Source organism: Papio anubis, chromosome 14 (assembly GCF_008728515.1).
Source record: "Papio anubis isolate 15944 chromosome 14, Panubis1.0, whole genome shotgun sequence".
Classification (NCBI taxonomy): Eukaryota; Metazoa; Chordata; class Mammalia; order Primates; family Cercopithecidae; genus Papio; species Papio anubis.
Genome location: NC_044989.1, coordinates 27417034 through 27436767, shown reverse-complemented (window position 1 = coordinate 27436767; position 19734 = coordinate 27417034). Strand labels below are relative to the sequence as shown.

General features: G+C 43.9%; 1 long non-coding RNA gene across 2 annotated transcripts in view; it reads right to left on the bottom strand.

Moving 5' to 3' along the window:
- The window catches only part of LOC116270343, a 52118-nt gene that overhangs the window by 8987 nt on the left and 23397 nt on the right, over positions 1 to 19734 (bottom strand). The window contains exons 3-4 of one of the 2 annotated variants that reach the window (XR_004178382.1): positions 5307 to 5382; positions 3661 to 3814 (exon numbers count right to left, since the gene is read on the bottom strand). This is a non-coding gene — a long non-coding RNA (uncharacterized LOC116270343). Of the gene's footprint in view, positions 1 to 2572; positions 3815 to 5306; positions 5383 to 19734 lie in introns of those variants that run through there. The other variant, XR_004178381.1, reaches the window with a different exon arrangement.

The window sequence follows — 19734 nt, the reverse complement described above, 5'->3', positions numbered from 1 at the left end:
GGAGGCTGAGGCAGGAGAATGGCGTGAACCCGGGAGGCGGAGCTTGCAGTGAGCGGAGATCCGGCCACTGTACTCCAGCCGGGGCGGAAAAAAAAAACCCCCACAAAAAAAAAAAAAAAAAAAAAAAAAAAAAAAAAAGAAATATGATAATTCATTTAAGTCACCTAGTACAGGGCCTGACACATGATAAGTGTTCAGTAAATTATGATGATTATAACTGATGTGGGGGTCTAAATATACTTGGCTTTTCCTTATAAAGCCTTTTGAGTGAATATACAGTGTTGAAGTATGGATTTAGTATGACAAAGTTCTTTGCAACTTATGATGAAGGTACAGTTGTTCATTATCAAGCTAGTTTGAGTGTAATATTTAGCAAATTTCCTTTTGTCAAGGACTTGATGTGCCTTCTCTTTTCCCCCTTATAGAATCTTTTTTTTTTTTTTTCTTTGACTGGGTCTCACTCTGTTGTCCAGGCTGGAGTGCAGTAGTGCAATGATGGCTCACTGCAGCCTCAATCTCCCTATCTCCCTGGGCTCAGATGATCCTCTCACCTCAGCCTCCCAAGTAACTGGGACTATAGGCATGAAACACCACACCCAGCTGTTGTTGTGTGTGTGGTTTTTTTTTTTTTTTTTTTTTTTTGAGAGATAGGGTCTTACTATGTTGTCCAGGCTGGTCTCCAACTCCTAGCGTCAAGTGATCTGCCCACCTCGGCCTCCCAAACTGCTGGGATTACAGGAGTGAACCACTGCACCTGTCCCAGAATCTTTTTTTTTTTTTTTTTTTAACTTAGAAGATTAAAAGAATTGTTGTGTTCTAGGCATCCAAATCCCTGGGAGATGGGAAAGTAGCCTAGAGTCCCATTTCTATTTGATGGATGGAGCCCTGAATAGAAATGGCATTCCCCAGAATAGAATGGCATATTTTGAGGCTTTGGCCCTACAGAGGAAGTTTCCAGATCTTCTGACACTCTCTGATCCTTCTGGCTGGATCCATTTCCTCTTGGAAGAGCACACAGAAAGTATGGTCTGGTGGGAGCAGAGTCTCAGAACAACCCACACCTGGGTGCCCTCACTGCACGCGTTCCAGCAGCCAAGGACATCTTCTTTTGTCTTTGGCTGCAGGTTAAAGAGCAACACAAGTGGATAGTTGTGGGTAAATTCTAACACAAAGTATCAGCCGCTGGCTCTGGTGCTCTGAGAAAGAACCCCATTTAAATTATTAGGAGAGAGTCAAGGAGAGAAGAGGAAGCTGAAACCCTGCAAAGAGCAGGGCCTGCAGCTGCAGCCCAAGTTGGCCCAGCTCTGTTGACCTTGGCTTTGCCTTTGAGGAACACACGCTTGTGTCTGCCTATTTCATCAGCTGTCCCCCATCTGCCCTTTCCTTTCCCACCCTGGGAAGTGGTGAGGAGGGTTAAGTGACAGCCTGTGAGGCAACCACTCAAGCACAGGGGGAGTCTGAGGGAGGCTGTCTCACTCTTTCTAGCCAGGACCCACCCAACAGGCTCTCCTCAAATCCAAGTCGATGAAGGAAAAGTACTCCTCTGCCCCAGGGTCTTCCCCACTGTCCTAATACTACATGGACTCTATCCTATATCCTCACGGCCATGTGTGGGGTGATGTGCAGCACCTCTGAACCTGTTTTGGCCAGGGTGACCCCCAGAATCTCAGAATTTTAGAGGTGGAAGATCTCAGAGGGCATCTAAAGCAACATTCCCATTTTACAGATGATAAAACTGAGGCCCAGAGAAGTAAAATGACCTGTGGAAGGGCCCACAACTAGATTGCATCAGTATGCTGAGACTACAGCCCATGTCTCCTCACTCCTGCACAACAGAGAGCTAAAGGACCAGCATGTTCAGATGTGGCCACTCTGTGAGTAGAAGACAGCACCAGAGATGAGTGCTCAGTGTCTGTGAAGTCATAGGGGCTTGGCAGTGGGAGGCTTAGGAGACTCTAAGGAGTTGAAATACATTTTGAATATATGCAGAAGAATTTTTCGATCCAAGTCTTGGAGGAAAGCAGGCCAGTTTCAGGCTGAGATGGGACAGGCGCTGACTGTGGGGAGGGGGAGAGGCCCATTCTGGAGCAGTCCAGGAATCCTAATCCACACCTGGGTGGTCCCCAGGCTTCCAAGCCCCCTGGGATCCTGGGAAGTTCCAAGACTGCTGAGGTAGGTCAGCAGATTGCCAGGCCCACTTTGGGGTGCTCAGAATGGGTCAAGAAAGCAGCCATCAGCAGAAGGTGTTGACATGGGACTCCAGGGTACTAGGTTGAGACAATGTGTATTGATTTAACAGGCATAGAAACCATAACTGCACACAACTTTACACATATATTCTCTTTTTTTTTTTTTTTTTTTTTTTTTTTTTGAGACGGAGTCTTGCTCTGTCACAGGCTGGAGTGCAGTGGTGCGATCTTGGCTCACTGAAACCTCCACCTCCCGGGTTCACGCCATTCTCCTGCCTCAGCCTCCTGAGTAGCTGGGACTACAGGCTCCCGCCACCTCGCCCGGCTAATTTTTTGTATTTTTAGTAGAGACGGGGTTTCATCGTGTTCGTCAGGATGGTCTCGATCTCCTGACCTCGCGATCCGCCCGTCTCGGCCTCCCAAAGTGCTGGGATTACAGGCGTGAGCCACCGCGCCCGGCCTCTGCACACATGTTCTTATTAACATGTTGTTCCACTGATCATCTAAGGGGTGGCCAGCTTCCCTGGGTCACTTGCAGCTAAGAAATGCAGCCTCAGTGACCTTCAACTGAGGAGGAGTCGACATTGGCTTCCAGTCTTCCCAGAGCCCTTGTTTAAGAACTACCTTCTTTGGTTTTTCACCCCAGGGTTGCTGGGGACACCTGATTTTTAGGCTTTTCCTGGCTTCTGAAAACCTTGTCCTGAAAGTCTCTCTGAGAGCAATACAGATTGAACAGACACTCGGGTTGTTTGACATGTGTGGTTTTGCCAAAGGCAACATGTTCTTTGACCAACTTCTGAAACTCCCCAGTTCTCCTAGTCCCTCTGGACTTGAGTATCAGCCATGTTCTTATGTTGATACCAAGCACCTGGGTAATAACAATTCTTCTAACCACCTTTCTGATTCAGGGCTCTACTTTGACAACACAATTGCTTTTTTGGGATTTTTGTAAACATCTCAAAAGGGCAAGAAACATTCTTCCTTCCTTTTAGCCCAATGTAGACCCGAGGTTTTTCAGCTGTCAGCTGAATGCTGGGCCCCACCAGTGCCTTGTAAGTACAGTCCCATCCACTGTGGGGTGGGCTCCAGGGAGGGCCCTTGGGTCCATGTGAAGACATTAGGAGGGGCCATGTGAAACCAGTGTCTGCGGGGCTCCCCATGAGGCCACCAAGCCCCTGTCAAACCTAGTAAGTCACCCTGACACCGGCCCCACCTTCCTCAGAAGAACAGTGAATAAACAAGAGCCTGTGAATTGGCAACCCCAGGTGGGGGAACAGGGAAAGTGCTCAGGCTCACGGAGGTGATCGAGAGGGGCTGGTAGAGTCACAGCGGGGAAGCAGGGGAAGGAGATGGGTCAATGAGAGAGCTCATATGGGGGAGCCTCCAGACAGTGGAGGAGGGTCCAAACCAACATTTTCTATTCTTTGCCCAGTAAAGTTTCATGAGTGAACTCAGATGTCTCTCATCTCACCTTCTGCCCCTGAGGAGGAAGGTGGGGGATAGCTGGTCCAAGGATTTGGACTTTGGGGCTCTCCATTTCTAAGTAAGGAAAAAGTCAAAATGAGCCATCATACTCTGTCTTCATTTCATCCTTGGCACAGACAACATATTATTCCGAAGGAGAGCTGATAACAGAATTTAAAGGGAAATTAGAGATGAGAACATTTAGTCATCATCCTCATTTTGCAGATAAGAAAACTGAGGCCCAGGGAGGTTAAACATTAAATAATGTGCTCCAAATCACCCAACCAATAATTGCAGAACTTGCAGGACTAGAATTTGCCACCTAATTCCCAGTTCATGCATTTTCTTGCCTTCTGCCGTGCCTGACAGGTTCCCAGCGGTGAAAGTTGGCCTTGGAGCGCCCTCCCATGGCTATGGACAGCTACTGGAGCAGCTGTGGCACAGGCCACAGAGCCCTTAAACAAGGGCTCTGTCTCAAACTTGAGGACAGAATGACCTGCAGGGTTGGTTAAAACAGATTGCTGGGCCCCACCCTTGGAGTTTTGGATTTTCTAACAAGTCCTCAGGGGATGCTGACCTACTGATTCCAAGACCACTTACTGAGACTCTCAGATGTAGATAAAAGTTTTGCAGCCAGAATACCTGGTTTCAGGTCCCAGCTCCACCATCCAAGTGCTGATACCTTGAACATGGTACTTAATCTCTTGGCATCTCGATCTCTTTATTTTATGATGGTAACAATAACAACCACCCATAGGGTTAATGTGTAAAATAAATAAATCAGATGTAAAATACCTGAGACATGACATACTGATGCTGTGTGAATACACAGACTTACAAATATGTGACCTTTGTCTGGAGAGATGCCACTGGAGGCTAGGGAATGTCCACAGTGACAAAAGCATTTTCTTAATGCTACTCAAAAATACAACAAATCCAGAAGAAATTGTGTTTATCCTGCCACAAATATTGGCTGAGGAATTACCAGGGCCTGGCACTGTGCTGTATACCACATTTGCAAAGGTGAATGACAGTCCCTGCCCTGGAGGAACTACTAGAAGGAAGATAAACATGCAAATTGTAATAATTACCCTAATCCAAAATGAGCCGGGGAAGGAACCCTGTGCCTAGAGCACAGAGCATCCAACCCTGTCTGGGAAGTCAAGCAAGGCTTTGAAAAAGAACCTGACTTTTGAGTAGGGTCTTGAAGGATGAATAGGAGTTCTTTAAGAAGAGAAGTGGTAGGGGGCACTCCAGGCAAAGGAAACAGCATATGCAAAGTAGTCACAAAAGCATGAAAATGCATAACATGTTCAAGGAAATCGCACATGGTTCTACGTAACTGGAGCTCAGTGGGTCTGGGAAGAGGATTAGCAAAAAAGGCTAAGAAGTTTGGGCCTGATTGTGATCTGGTGGGGAAACCATTGGAAGACACCCGACGAGGATTCCTTGGAAAGAATTCTTAATGAGTCCCCAAAGGCGAAGATTTCCAAGCCAAGGGCTTCACCACATACCCTTAGTGGCCCCAATGCCTGACAGCCTCCCCTGCCAGGAAGCCTAGCCCGGAAACGCCTCCCAAAACGGGTAGTGGCGCTGGGGAAGAAGCTTCCCTGGAAGGCACAAGCAGTAAACGGGCAACCTCTTACCTCTTACCTTCATCAGATACTGGCGGGAAGCACCCTCCTGGCAGGTTTCTTCATCCCCCTCTCCTTCTGTGGGTGTGGAGTCACTGGGAGAACAAAGGGATGTTATCTGTAGCTAATAAGTTATGGGAGGGGGAGAGAGCTGTAGGCGCCTGTGGGGGTGGGGAAATGAGTCCTGAGCAGCTCTGATGCAATCCAGGAAGAGACAGGTGGAAGCCTGCACCTGGGGAGCAAACCCCCTGCCTCTCCAAAGTACATAGAGATTTGAAGCTGGAAGAGGCACCTCCAAGACTTGCCCGTGATCCCACAGCTAGCTGACGCCTGGCCCCCTCTCCCCACATCTGACTCCAAGATAAAAGGTCTCAGTCTTGGAAAAACTGGCGGTTGCTGTGTTCATTGACCTCACTCCCTCTTCCTGAGTCTCTCCTGCAGCCTTCCTTTCCCAGCCCAGTCCCTGACCCTCTTTCAGACAGCCTTTGGTTTCCAAACAGGCATAGAATGTGGTGTGCAAAAAATGGCCTCCGCTATTTTTGAAAAAAGCAATGGCAAGAAAAAAAGAGCAAACTGCTATTCTGAGCTACATGGGCTTGGGGTTTTGATTCCAATTTCTTTGTCTCCGGTGGAGGTGGAAGCAACTTGCTCTTGTGGGAATAATCCCTTTTGTTTTTAGGAAAAGATTTTAATAGGTCTTTGGGTTATGCAAGGATAAAACGTGAACCTTTTCTGGAAAGGAGACAGTGCAATGCAGGACAATGTGAGGCCACAGGCTCCTCTTAATCACTGTAAAAGGTGGCTTTCTTTGAGAAAGAATGGCATCTCTGCAGGAGTTATGGGGAGTTTTGTTAAAGCTGTCCTTGGGGAATTTAAGAGAGGGGCCTGGGCTGGGCATGGTGGCTCACACCTGTAATCCCAACACTTTGGGAGGCCGAGGCGGGCCGATCGCTTGAGGTCAGGAGTTCAAGACCAGCCTGGCCAATATGGTGAAACTCTCTCTGTACTAAAAATACAAAAAATTAGCTGGGTGTGGTGGCAGGAGCTTGTAATCTTAGCTACTTGGGAGACTGAGGCAGAAGAATCGCTTTAACCCAGGAGCAAGAGGTGGCAGTGAGCTGAGAATGGCTCCACTGCACTCCAGCCTGGGTAACAGAGTAAGACTTCATCTCAAAAAAAAAAAAAAAAAGAGAGAGAGGGCTCTGTTTCTGCAGTGGGCACCAGCAGGACTGAGCTGGTGACTGGCAGGGAGGACACCCAGGATATGTATGAATTCTCAAGAGTCCTTGCAAACAAGGGGAGAGGAAATCCACGCAGGGCTGAGCTGTGCTTTTCCCATTTGGTGACTTAAGGGACTGATTGTGAAGGCAGGTGACAGGAGGCTGGGTGGGGATTGTGTCCTATTCCTGTCTCTGGCAGAGCTACCAAGGGCATCCATGCCAGTTCAACAACCCACTGAGCTCTTCCTAAAAGGACTACAAAGTCAGGTCAAACAGGCACGGCCACCCCTGGTTCCCCTGCCACAGCTGGCCTGGAGTCAGAGCCCCTCCTGAGAACAGAGCCCCACCCATCTTTCCACCCTCTGTGCTGTGAGGAGGCCTGAGGTCTAATGGGGCGCCAGTGTAACCTCTTAGCTCCTAAATGTTTTACTTTGAAATGTTTCTTTTTGCTAAATACCTGACTTTGAAAAGGTAAAATGCTTTCTTTTGAAAAAGTTGTTATAGGAAACCGGATTAAGGAGTTGGGTTTAAAACTGGAACCAAGGGAAGGAATAATTGGGCATCTGGGGCTTAAAGCCCATTATATTAATGTAAAAATTACATGAATCTATTATTTATATAATAATATATTAACATAAACATATATTATGGTACATATTTATATTATTATATAATGTATTATTTAAAAAATTTTTTTTCGAGACTGAGTTTTGCTCTTTTTGCCCAGGTTGGAGTGTAATGGTGCCACCTTCGTTCACTGCAACCTCCACCCCCAGGGTTCAAGTGATCCACCCTCCTCGGCCTCCCAAGTAGCTGGGATTACAGGCATGCACCACCATGCCTGGCTAATTTTGTATTTTTAGTAGAGATGGGGTTTCACTACGTTGGTCAGGCTGGTCTTGAATTCCTGACCTCAGGTGATCCACCCACCTCGGCCTCCCAGAGTGCTGGGATTACAGGCATGAGCCACAGCGCCCAGCCTAAAATATTTTTAAAATAATAATTTTTAACATCAAAATCCATTTTGGCTTGGCGCAATGGCTCACTCCTGTAATCCCAGCACTCTGGGAGGCCGAGGTGGGTGGATCACTTGAGGCCAGAAGTTCGAGACCAGCCTAGCTAATGTGGTGAAACCCTGTCTCTACTAAAAATGCAAAATTTAGCCAGGCATGGTGGCACCCGCCTGTAATCCCCACTACTTGGGAGGCTGAGGCAAGAGACTCACTTGAACCCAGGAGGTAGGGCTGCAGTGAGCTGAGATCGCACCACTTCACTCCAGCCTGGGTGACAGAGTGAGACTCTGTCTCAAAAAAAAAAAAAATATTCTGGCAGGGCGCGGTGGCTCATGCCTATCATTTCAGCACTTTGGGAGGCTGAGGTGGGCAAATCACTTGAGGCGAGGAGTTAGAGACCAGCCTGGCCAACATGACAAAACCCCATCTCTATTAAAAATACAAAAAAAATTAGCCAAGTGTGGAGGTGCACACCTGTAATCCCAGCTACTCTGGAGGAGGAGGCATGAGAATCGCTTGAACCTGGGAGGCAGAGGCTGCAGTGAGCTGAGATTGCACCACTGTACTCCAGCCTGGACGACAGAATGAGAGTCTGTCTCAGAAAAATAAAAGAAAGAAAAAAATCTATTTTAATATAAATATAATAAATTTGTAGAAAATATAAATAATATGTAAATGTGCAAAAACCATAGATGTCATCATTATCCCACCACCAAAAATTCATTGATGTCAATATTTTAAGATACTTCTTTCTGATCTTAATGCATATAAACAAACAGGCAAACATACAAATAATCTAATATACTGAACATCCACCTACACTTATTCTACAATCCTGACGGAGAAAGAACACGCTTCTTTTCTAAGAGTTCTAGCAAAAATCTCAGGACCCACTCACATTGGCCCAGAATGGGTCACATGCCAATTTCTGAGTGAATCTCTCTGATGAATTGTCAGGCCTGAGTGATATACCCAGTCCCATCCAATCACATGGACTGAAAGTTGGGTGTGGAGAAATAGCTCCCCTGAGGAAAATCAGTGAATTAATACTCAAAAAAGGAGGATTCTTTGTTGGGTGGTAACAATTCCCATGTCTGCTACAGGGATGCCACCCTTGGTTTGTCCATATTAAACTATTAACCGTGCCTTCATGTGTTTGTTCATCACATTCTCTGCAAAAATGCCCTACGCTACCTTTTCTGCTGGACAGATCCCACGTCAAAGTTCTGGTCTATGAACCGTTCCTTTGCAATCCCTCACTGAACCCTTCCTTTGCCATCCCTCACTGAATCTTTCCTTTGCGATCCCTCACTGAACCCTTCCTTTGCGATCCCTCACTGAATCCTTCCTTTGCAATCCCTCACTGAATCTTTCCTTTGCAATCCCTCGGCAGAATCGGGTACTCTCTTCTTAGACCCACTCGTTGTGGGCAGGAGTATCCCTGCACTACTCATCTTTACCTTCACCTCGGCACTCAGCACCACAGCTGGCTCAGAGGAGACTCACCATCAACCCCTGTGGAATGAGTCCTCCCTTTTCAGAGAAATCAAGCTGTGCCTTCGTCTACTCAGGCAGCCCTGAACTTCTACACGGTGTATGTTTCCATTTATAAATCATTGTTTGAAACTTGGAGCAAATTTCTCCGAAAGAAAGTCATAGATGATCATTATAATTAAGTTCTAGAACTGAACCCATAGATTGAACCCATAACGTAGTTTATAGGGACTAAGTGTGTACTTTTTTGTGTTGTTACACATAGTGAATGAAACCATGCATGTGGAAATTCTTGACAAATGCAAGTAATTATTATAATAATTAATTACAAACCTTATTATGAATATTATCGCCATCCTTTCCCCATCGTCCTTCTTGTTTTGTCTGTTTTTTTTTTTTTTTTGGCTTTCTCCTCTTTTCCACCAAGTCTCCCTTACATCTGGGTTTACTAGAATGTGATGGACTGGTGAGGAGCCCACGTGCTAATTATAGCAGTGTTCCCTTGGGCAATGTGGTGCGTGGTGATGTGAGAACACACCATTTAAGGGATACTTCCTTGAAGCCAAAGTGACTTCTGAGAACTTTGTCCACAGTGAAGAAGAATGTGGAGAACACACTCTCCCACCAAAGGCAAGCCCTGTCTTTTACCCTGCCTAGGCAACCACTTAGGGCAGAGATATTTGTAGAAGAGGATTCCGTCACCCAGGGAATACCTGGGATGCCTGCATCTCTTGTCAGAGGACCTCCAGAAGGACAACTGAAGGGAGGCCAGAGAAAAAGAACCAGAGAACCCGGAGCCTGGCCAGGACATCAACATGAGAACTGAGGTTTTAGTTTGGCAAAGTGAAGGCCGGGAATAGATCAAGACTTGTAAGGAGAGGGTGACATAAAGATTTTTATGAAATCTTGGATGCTTGAATTACATGTTTAGGGAACATTTAAAATAAATTCCTACTTTAGAGAGTAGAATGGTGGTTACTAGAGGCTGGGAAGGCAAGGAAGAAGGAGAAACAAAGGGTACGAAGTTTAAGTTAGACAGGAGAAAAAGTTTTCCAGGTCTGTTCAATAGCATGATGACCATAGTTAATAATCATGTAGTGTACATTTTGAATCGCTAAAAGAATTGATTGTAAATGTCCTCACTACAAAAAATAAGTTTGTGAGGTGATGAATGTGTTAATCAGCTTGATATAATCATTCCACAACGTGTGGGTATGTGTACAGTACTTGTATATACATGTATTGTACTATATATATACACACACACATGCACACACACATTGTACTTGAGGGGTACAATGTGATATATATATACACACACACATATATATAAACATATGTATAAACTATATATATAAATCACATTGTACCCCTTAAGTATATATGATTATTTGTCAATTTAAAAATAAAAATGTAAATTAAAAAATAAATTCTGTTTTAAAAGTGGGTGGCTCACAACACGTGATGTCAGAGATACTGGAGATAACAAATTGACTATACATCTTAATCTCCTTTTTCTCCAAAGACCCACAAAAGTTTTTAAAGCATAAACCCGTGAGAATTCTGAGAATGGGAGTGAGGACCTCAGTGGACAGAAGAACTTAGCAAATTTGGAGATGATAAAAAGTGGCTGCCATGGGGTAACTGACTTGAAAGGGCCCGAGGATGGCACTGATGATGAGGACTGAGCAGATGCTCCCAGAGAGCCCTGAGAGCTGGGAACTTGGAGGCAGCAGGTTCTGCAGGAAGTGAGTTTGAAGCATAGGCTAAACCCTAGGGAAGCAGTTGAAAGACTTATATGAAGAAATTACAACTCCAGATCCCCTTCCAATCCCAAATAGTCAGGCAACTACATCCCTGCACTTGATTGCAGGGTTTTTTCTCTAGAGAAATAGAACCACAGCACCCCCAAGTTTGGGGATCCCAGCAACAGTACAGCAGGTGTCTGGCTGAGACCGGAGGATTATGTTTAAGTCTACATGTTAATAGTGGACCCCAATGCCAGGCTCCTTCCCTTACCCCATTCCCAGAAAAGGACTATCGGGTATATGTTCCCTGGCTAGAAGACTGGAGGATTCTTCACTGGAAAAAAATTGTTAGCCCCAGAGAAAAGTCCCCTTAAGATTGACTTTATGTATATGTGTACACATTGGGTTTTATTGTAACAAAGCAACTTGTGTACTGTTAAGTTTGAAACTGAGCATCATCTTTCTTTTCCAGTGAAACACAAATAAAATTTAAAAATAAATAGGAAAGAATTTACAATAGAGAATGTCAATTACAAATGAGATCCTACAGGCTCTGCTGAATCTCCCATTGAGTGACAGGGCCCAAGTCATCATTGGGGGATAATTTATTTTAAAAGTGTCGGCTTTGACTACAAGGATGTCTGTCAAACATCACAATTAAACATGCCAAAGGAGGATCCATGCTGTCAAAATGCTCCCCCACCCAAACATCTCACACCTACCCTTCGCTGACCTTAAGGATATACTTTTATGGTCTCCCAATGAAATAGTCTGAGATTGAGACCTGCCAGTCAAATATTTGCCCATAAAACAGAGTTGCCAATTGTTGAGATGCTTCACTATTACATATGACTGGATAGCCCAGGATCACCAGAAATTTGCAAAAAGTATCCCACATGAAAGAGAGAGACCAAAACAAACAAACGGAAAAAAAAAGAACTCAAAGGAAATAGAGGTGATGTAAAAAGAAACTTAAAAAAAAATTTATGTGTATTTTTAACTGATAGTCGCAGAGATTTAAAAGAAGATACATATCCATGAAAAAGGGCAGGATGATGTGAAGTAGAAATAATCAGAGGATGATAAAGAGCTCTTACAAATTAAAAATGTGGTCACTGCTGGGTGCAGTGGCTCATACCTGTAATCCCAGCACTTTGGCAGGCTAAGGCAGGAGGATCACTTCAGCCCAGGAGTTTGAGGCTACAGTGAGCTATGAGCATGCCACTGCACTCCACCCTAGGTGACAGAGTGAGACTCTGTCTCTAAAAGAAGGAAAAAAAAGTGGTTAAAAGAGTAGGAAAATAAAGTTGAAGAAACCTCCCAGAAAGTAGAATAAAACAAATGAAAGCTAGGAGAAGAAAACAGTGTTAAAAGAATATTCAAAAAGTTTCAAAAGTTTTATTCAGCTTTGAAACAGAGAAAACAAAGGATAGAATGAATAGATGATTGATTGATAGATAGATGGATAGATGATTGATAGATAGATAGATAGATAGATAGATAGATAGATAGATAGATAATTTTCCCAGAAGTGAAGGACATAAATCTCCAAATTGAAAGTGTCCACTAAATGTGTCCATTAGAATGGGGGAAAATTCCAAGGCAATAATTTTAAATTTCAGAATTCCAGGAAAATGGGAATAAGCTAATAACCTCTAGCAAGAAAATCATGTCACGTATGAAGGAGTACAACAGCAGTGCAGGAGGAGAGTAGTGTTGGGCACCCAAAGTTCTGAGTGAAAATTATTTTTATCCTGGCATTCTATACTTAGCCAAATAAAGGATAACTGTGGAATAAAGACATTTCCAGATATGTAAGAACTCAAAATTTTTACCTCCTACACACCTTTTCTTAGGAAGATAGTGAAGGATATGATTCAGTGAAATGAAAGACGAAGCCAAGAACAAGGAACAAAGGGATTCGGAAAACAGAGAAGCAATGCAAAGGAGAAGACTGATGATAAGAAGTCCTAAGATGACACCTGAGCCCCAGGTGTAAAGCGTAATACGTCCAAATTGTAGCAAGATGACAGGGCAAAGAAGGGAGATCTCTGGCAGTAGAGGAAGGGATAGTGACCAATTATTTCATACACTTGGACATTCGGAAAAAAAGCATTGCTAGATGTTTAACAGATATACATAGAACATTTGGAAAATATTAGCAATAGGTATTTTTTAAAACTAAGCCAAAGAAAAACTATGGCAACTCTTAACTGCAGGAAAAACACAAAGCTGGAGGGAATGTCATTATGCAATACCATGTTCAGTAGAGCCATAATAATATAAACATTGACTACTGACTTAATTTTTTAAAAATCATACTACATTTATATGAGGGAGGGAAAATGTAAGAAAACTAAAACCTTAATTATCATACAAGAAATCAATAGATCATGTCTGTCAAGCTTGTGCCTACAAGACAAGGCAAGGCCAAGACCTGACTGATTCAATCAACAAAGATACAATGAACCACTTTGGATTTAGATAGTTTATTATTTATATAGAGACAGAAAAAATAAAAAGAAGCCAAAAGTGCTAGCCCCCTGTGATCCTTTTCTCACACATCAAAAAGGATGACACAAAAGGGGCCAATGACCAAAATGTGAGTTGTTGGATACCTATTGCTGAGGAATCAATCTTAGACTGCGGCTAAGTAGTTATATTCTTCAGCTCTATTCTGAGGTATGGGGGCTTTAGTGATTGTATTCTTTTTGGGTTTTTTCCTTTTTTTCTTTTATCTTTAGTGATCTGAAAAATCAAAGTGAGAAAGTCTTCTAGATCATAGCCAGAAAGATAAAAGAGACAAGATTTTTTAAATGTGTCAAGATTCCTATAATAAGAATTCTGGGAGAGAGTGGACTGGATGACAAAAAGTCTTTTTTTTTTTTTGAGACAGAGTCTTGCTCTGGAGTGCAGTGACATGATCTCGACTCACTGCAACCTCCACCTCCTGGGTTCAAGCGATTCTCCTGCCTCAGCCTCCCGAGTAGCTGGGATTACAGGCACACGCCACCACACCCAGCTAATTTTTGTATTTTTAGTAGAGACAGGGTTTTACCATGTTGGCCAGGATGGTCTCGATCTCTTGACCTCATGATCCACCCACTTCGGGCAGGCATGAGCCACCGCGTCCAGCCAAAAAGTCATTTTCTTTTCTTTTCTTTTCTTTTTTTTGAGATGGAATCTCACTCCGTCGCCCAGGCTGGAGTGCAATGGTGCGATTTCGGCTCATGGCAACCTCCGCCTCCTGGGTTCAAGCAATTCTCCTGCCTCAGCCTCCTGAGTAGCTGGGATTACAGGCGCCAGCCACCACACCTGACTAATTTTTTTTATTTTTAGTAGATACAGGGTTTCACCATCTTGGCCAGGCTGGTCTTGAACTCCTGACCTCGTGATCCACCCACCTCGGCCTCCCAAAGTGCTGGCATTACAGGCATGAGTCACCGCGCCCAGTTTTTTTTTGTTTGTTTGTTTGTTTGTTTTTTTTGAGACAGGGTCTTACTCTCTCACCCAGGCTGGAGGGCAGTGGCACCACCTTGGCTCACTGTAAGCTACGCCTTCCCGGTTCAAGTGATTCTCCTGCCTCAACCTCCTGAGTAGCTGGGACTACAGGCATTTGCCACCATGCCTGGCTAATTTCTGTATTTTTAGTAGAGATGGGGTTTCACCACATTGGTCGGGCTGGTCTTGAACTCCTGACCTCAGGTGATTCACCTGCCTTGGCCTCCCAAAGTGCTGGGATTATAGGCTTGAGCCACCGCCCCTGGCCCAAAAAGTCATTTTCTCAAAGAGATCATGGTTGAAAATTTTCCAGAAATGAGGAAATATAAAAACATTATCGTGAAACTAGAGAACATCAAAAATAAATGGGGCGGGGAGGGAGGATTAAGAGAAGCTATTAACGGGCATAAGTACACAGTTTGGTAGAAGAAATAAGACCTAGTGTTAGATCAGAAGGGTAACTATAGTTGATGATAATCTGTTGCACACCTCAAAATAGCTAGGAGAGGCCAGGCGCAGTGGCTCACGCCTGTCATCCCAGCACTTGGGAGATGGGTGGATCACCTGAGGTCAGGAGTTCGAGACCAGCCTACTAGTCAACATGGTGAAACCCCATCTCTACCAAACAACACAAACAATGACCGGGCACAGTGGCTCACGCCTGTAATCCCAGCACTTTGGGAGGTCAAGGCAGGTGGATCACAAGGTCAGGAGATCGAGACCATCCTGGCTAACATAGTGAAACCCCGTCTCTACTAAAAAATACAAAAAAAATTAGCCGGGCACAGTGACGGGCACCTGTAGTCCCAGCTACTCGGGAGGCTGAGGCAGGAGAATGGCATGAACCCGGGAGGCAGAGCTTGCAGTGAGCTGAGATCACGCTACTGCACTCCAGCCTGGGCGACAGAGTAAGACTCCGTCTCAAAAAAACAAACAAACAAACAAATAAACCACAAAATTCGCTGAGCATGGTCGTATGCATCTGTAGTCCCAGCTACTAAGCAAGCTGAGGCACGAGAATTGCTCAGACCCGGGAGGTGGAGGTTGCAGTGAGCTGAGATTGCACCGCTGCACTCCAGCCTGGGAGACAAAGTGAGACTCTGTCTCAAAAACAAACAAATAAACAAAATAGCCAGGAGAGAATAATTCAAATGTTTCTAAAATGAAGAACTGATAAACACGTAAGCTGACTGATGCTCCAAGTACACTCATCTGATATTTACAAACTATGAGTGTATTATCACATGTACCCCGAAACTATGTATATCTATTACACATCAATTAAAAATTGTTTTGAAAAAGAATAAATTAAAAATTTTCAAAGCCAAGAAAGAAAAAGAACAGATGACCTAAAGTGGGGAGGGGACAAGGCAGAAAGCCACATACCTCCTCAGAACCCAGAAGGCAATAAATAACTGTCTTATGACAGCCTCCCAGGGGAGCTAAGAGGTGGATGGAAAATGGTTTCTTAGCAGCTCTTTACAAGTCTCCCGTACTGTCTTGTGTTCTGAGAGGACTGCAGGCATTCTGCCAAGACTCGTATTCATTGTGGTTCAAGCCTTTGCCTTGGTGTCCTATTTGGATATATGCAAGGTCACCAGGTGCCATGGCAGAGCTGTGTCCCTACAGTATCAAGAAATAATAGTATAAGCATATCACTTAAAAATAAGGAGATGTTGGGAATGGTGGCTCTTGCTTGTAATCCCAGCACTTTAGGAGGCCCAGTTGGGTGGATTGCTTGAGCCCAGGAGTTTGAGACCAGCCTTGGCAACACAGCTAAACCCTATCCCTCAAAAAAAAAAGTCAGGAATGGTGGCATGTGCTTGTAGTCCCATCTAATGAAGAGGCTGAGGTGAGAGGACTGCTTGAGTTGAGCCTGGAAGGTGGATGCTGCAGTGAGCCGAGATCATGCCACTGCACTCCAGCCCTGGCGACAGAGCGAGACCGTGTCTCAAAAAATAAAGAAAAACAACAACAACAACAAATAAATTATCAGGGGAAAAACCAGCTAGAAGATTTGAAGTAATAATCTCTTGGGAGGGAGACTGCAGGGAGGGAGTGAGGGGTAGATGGACATTCGCATTCACTGCATATCTTGGCTACTGTGAATAATGCTGCAATCAATTATTATTCTATTCATGCCTAATTATCCCATTTTTGGCCTCTTCAAGTCAATGTTGCTCTTCTTTTGACAAGACTCTCTCTGGCAACTTCCTTCTATCTGAGTTGAGAAATTTGTATCCTCTAACACACAGGTTAGGATAATGTACAAGACACACATGGAAAATTTTTCCCAAGGAGACTTGGTCCTTTTAATGGAACATGGTAGTTAGAAATCACAATCTGGGGTCCAGAGGTGCTCATTATTATTGGATTGATTATTGCTTCTAGGCCTTCTCAGTTGACTCTGCTAGGAAGTAGATTATTTTAAATTAATCATAAGTCCATACTTAACAATAGTTCCTATTCAGGCTGGGAGCAGTGGCTCACACCTGTAATACCAGCACTTTGGGAGGCCGAGGCAGGTGGATCACTAGGTCAGGAGTTCGAGACCAACTGGCCAATATGGTGAAACCCCATCTCCACTAAAAATACAAAAATCAGCCGGGCGTAGTGGTGGGAGCCTATAGTCTCAGCTACTCGGGAGGCTGAGGCAGGAGAATCGCTTGAACCCAGGAGGCAGAGGTTGCAGTGAGCCAAGATCATGCCACAGGACTCCAGCCTGGGCGACAGAGTGAGACTCTATCTCAAAAAAAAAAAAAAAAATTGTTTCTATTCAAATTTAGAATTTTTGTTTAACATATTTCATTTTTATGTTTGTGTTTCTGTTCTATTATACTGAAAATCTTGGATCCTAATGTTAACATAGTTGCTTATTTGCTTCATCCTACCTATGTATAATGTATAATAGTTTCAGAATAATAGTATCAATTATATTACTAACAATATGATTACCAGAGGGAGTTTATTTTCGCAGAGTGTTCTGCTATTGTTGCCTACATAGAGTATATCTCTCAGTAGTCATACTGTTAAATGCTATATTTTAGAGTCTCTTGAAATAATTCTGTGAGCTTTGCCACCAAACTGATACATAGTTGTTATCATTTGTCTTGTTTTAAGAAGTGCTTTCTCCATTTTAATTTTGTTTTATAACTATGTATAATATTTACATTCCAAAATCAAATCTAGCAAGTTGTCTATTCAGAGAAGCCATGCTTCTATTCCTGACCCGTCTGCCCAGTCTCTCCCTCTCCCAAAGGGAATATTTTTATTTATTTTTACTTTATTTTATTTTTATGAGGATTTTTTCTTTTTCTGTTTCACAGGACTTTATTTGACATATAATTGACAAATAAAAATTGTATGTATATAAGGTATACAATGTGATGATCTGATACATGTATACATTATGAAATGATTACCACAATCAAATTAACACATTACCTCATATCACTGTCATTTTTGTGTGTGTGACAAAAACATTTAAGATCTACTATCTTAGCAAATTTCAAATATATAATGCAATGATATTAACTATAGTCACCATGTTGTACATTAGCTCTCCAGAACTTTTTCATCTTAAAACTGAAAGTTTGCACCCTTTGACAAACATCTATCCCTTTCTACCCCATTTTATTAATTTACTTTTGATGGAATGACTTATTTTTCTGCCTTTTTTTTTTCTTTTTTCATTTTTTGAGACGGAGTCTCACTCTGTTGCCCAAGCTGGAGTGCAGTGGCGCGATCTTGGCTCACTGCAAGCTCCACCTCCCGGGTTCATGCCATTCTCCTGCCTCAGTCTCCAAATAGCTGGGACTACAGGCGCTCACCACCACAACCGGCTAATTTTTTTTGTATTTTTAGTAGAGACAGGGTTTCACTGTATTAGCCAGGACGGTCTCAATCTCCTGACCTCGTGATCCGCCTGCTTTGGCCTCCCAAAGTGCTCGGATGCAGTGAGCCACCGCACCCAGCCATATTTTTCTGCATTTTAATATATAAGCAAACATACGCACACACGGATGAATACTTCTCTTTCTTAAACTGTAGCAAACGATACGTATTTTCTCCTTCCTACTTTTCCATCTTCACAATATATCCTGGAAATCACTCCATAACAGCACCTAAAGATGGCCCTCATTATTTTTCACAACTACATAGTACTTTATTGTGAGGATATACCATAATTGATTCAACTAGTCCCCTAGTGATGGGCAGAATAAAATAGAATTTGAGGTAAAAAGTTACAAGGGTCAAAGAGGGATGGGCATTCCATACTGATAAAATCAACAATTCATTAAGAAGATACAATAATAATTCAATATAGTTAACAACACAGCCTTGAAATAGATGAAGCAGATCAGAGAGAGGCCTGCTGGCCTCGGGCCTTTTCTTTCTCCCTCTAGACTGAGTTCCTGAAAGGCCAGGATTGCAGCAGTTTTTCACTCCTGCCTCCCTAGGGCCTACCACATGCCTGGCATGGAGAGAGCCCCAATAAATGTCAGTTAAATAATGCATAGGTGCTAGAGATCAGAATGTTACAAGCTTTATGTTACTGGGAAAGAACAGAAGCCCAAAGATGGTCAAGAAGCAAGTGAGTATCAGATGGAGATAGGCTCCCTTTCAGCCAGGACTCTGACCTCATGGACCCGTAATGAGCTGTCAAAAGCAAATAAAACTGACCATGTTCCTCACACATAAAAAGCAAGTGATCCCTGGGAGTTCGCTAAGGAAAACAGTACGAATGGGGGGCTGCTTGGAGTTCTTCATTCGAGGCGTGGGTCAGACCAGAGCTGGCGGCCAGAGCATGTGGGGTGGTGGGAGATAACTGTGCCACTGGCTCCTCCCTCCTGGGCTTCCACCTGATACGCCACACTCCGCTTGTGTTCAGATGACCCTGCTAAGGGGTTTATGCTTTCCATTCCTCTCCATGTTGCCCTGCAGAGTGAAAGCTGGCTTTTGGTGCAGAATGCTCCATCATGGGATAGGGAGCAGGGAGGGAAAAAAAAAAGAGGGTGCTGGGGAGAGAAAGGACAGTGCAGAAGGGCAGGGGGATAACAGATGAGGCTAAATTAATTTTGGAAACCATTAAATCTTTGAAAAGAGAGCGTGTTTTCAGCAGGGACAGTGAATCACTGTGATTTGCAGAAACAGGCACAAAGCAATTAGCCATCTGGATGCTGTGGCTTCCAGCCCCCCAGCGGAAACTTGAAGCAAGCGGAAGGCTGGTCATTACACAGCCCAGGCCCAGTACTCCAGGCCCCACAGATAACTCTGTGCCTCCAGCCGGCTGGGAGCCCAGAGGCCTAGGACAAAGGGCAACTTGGCAAGAGATACAAAAAAATAGGCAGGAAACGCAACACCAGCCACAGGGGGCCGGTACAACTTCCTTCTTCCTACAAGCTTCCTTCAGAATTCATCATGACTAAGTGAATAGTTCACTCACTTGATAAGCATTTATTAATCACCTA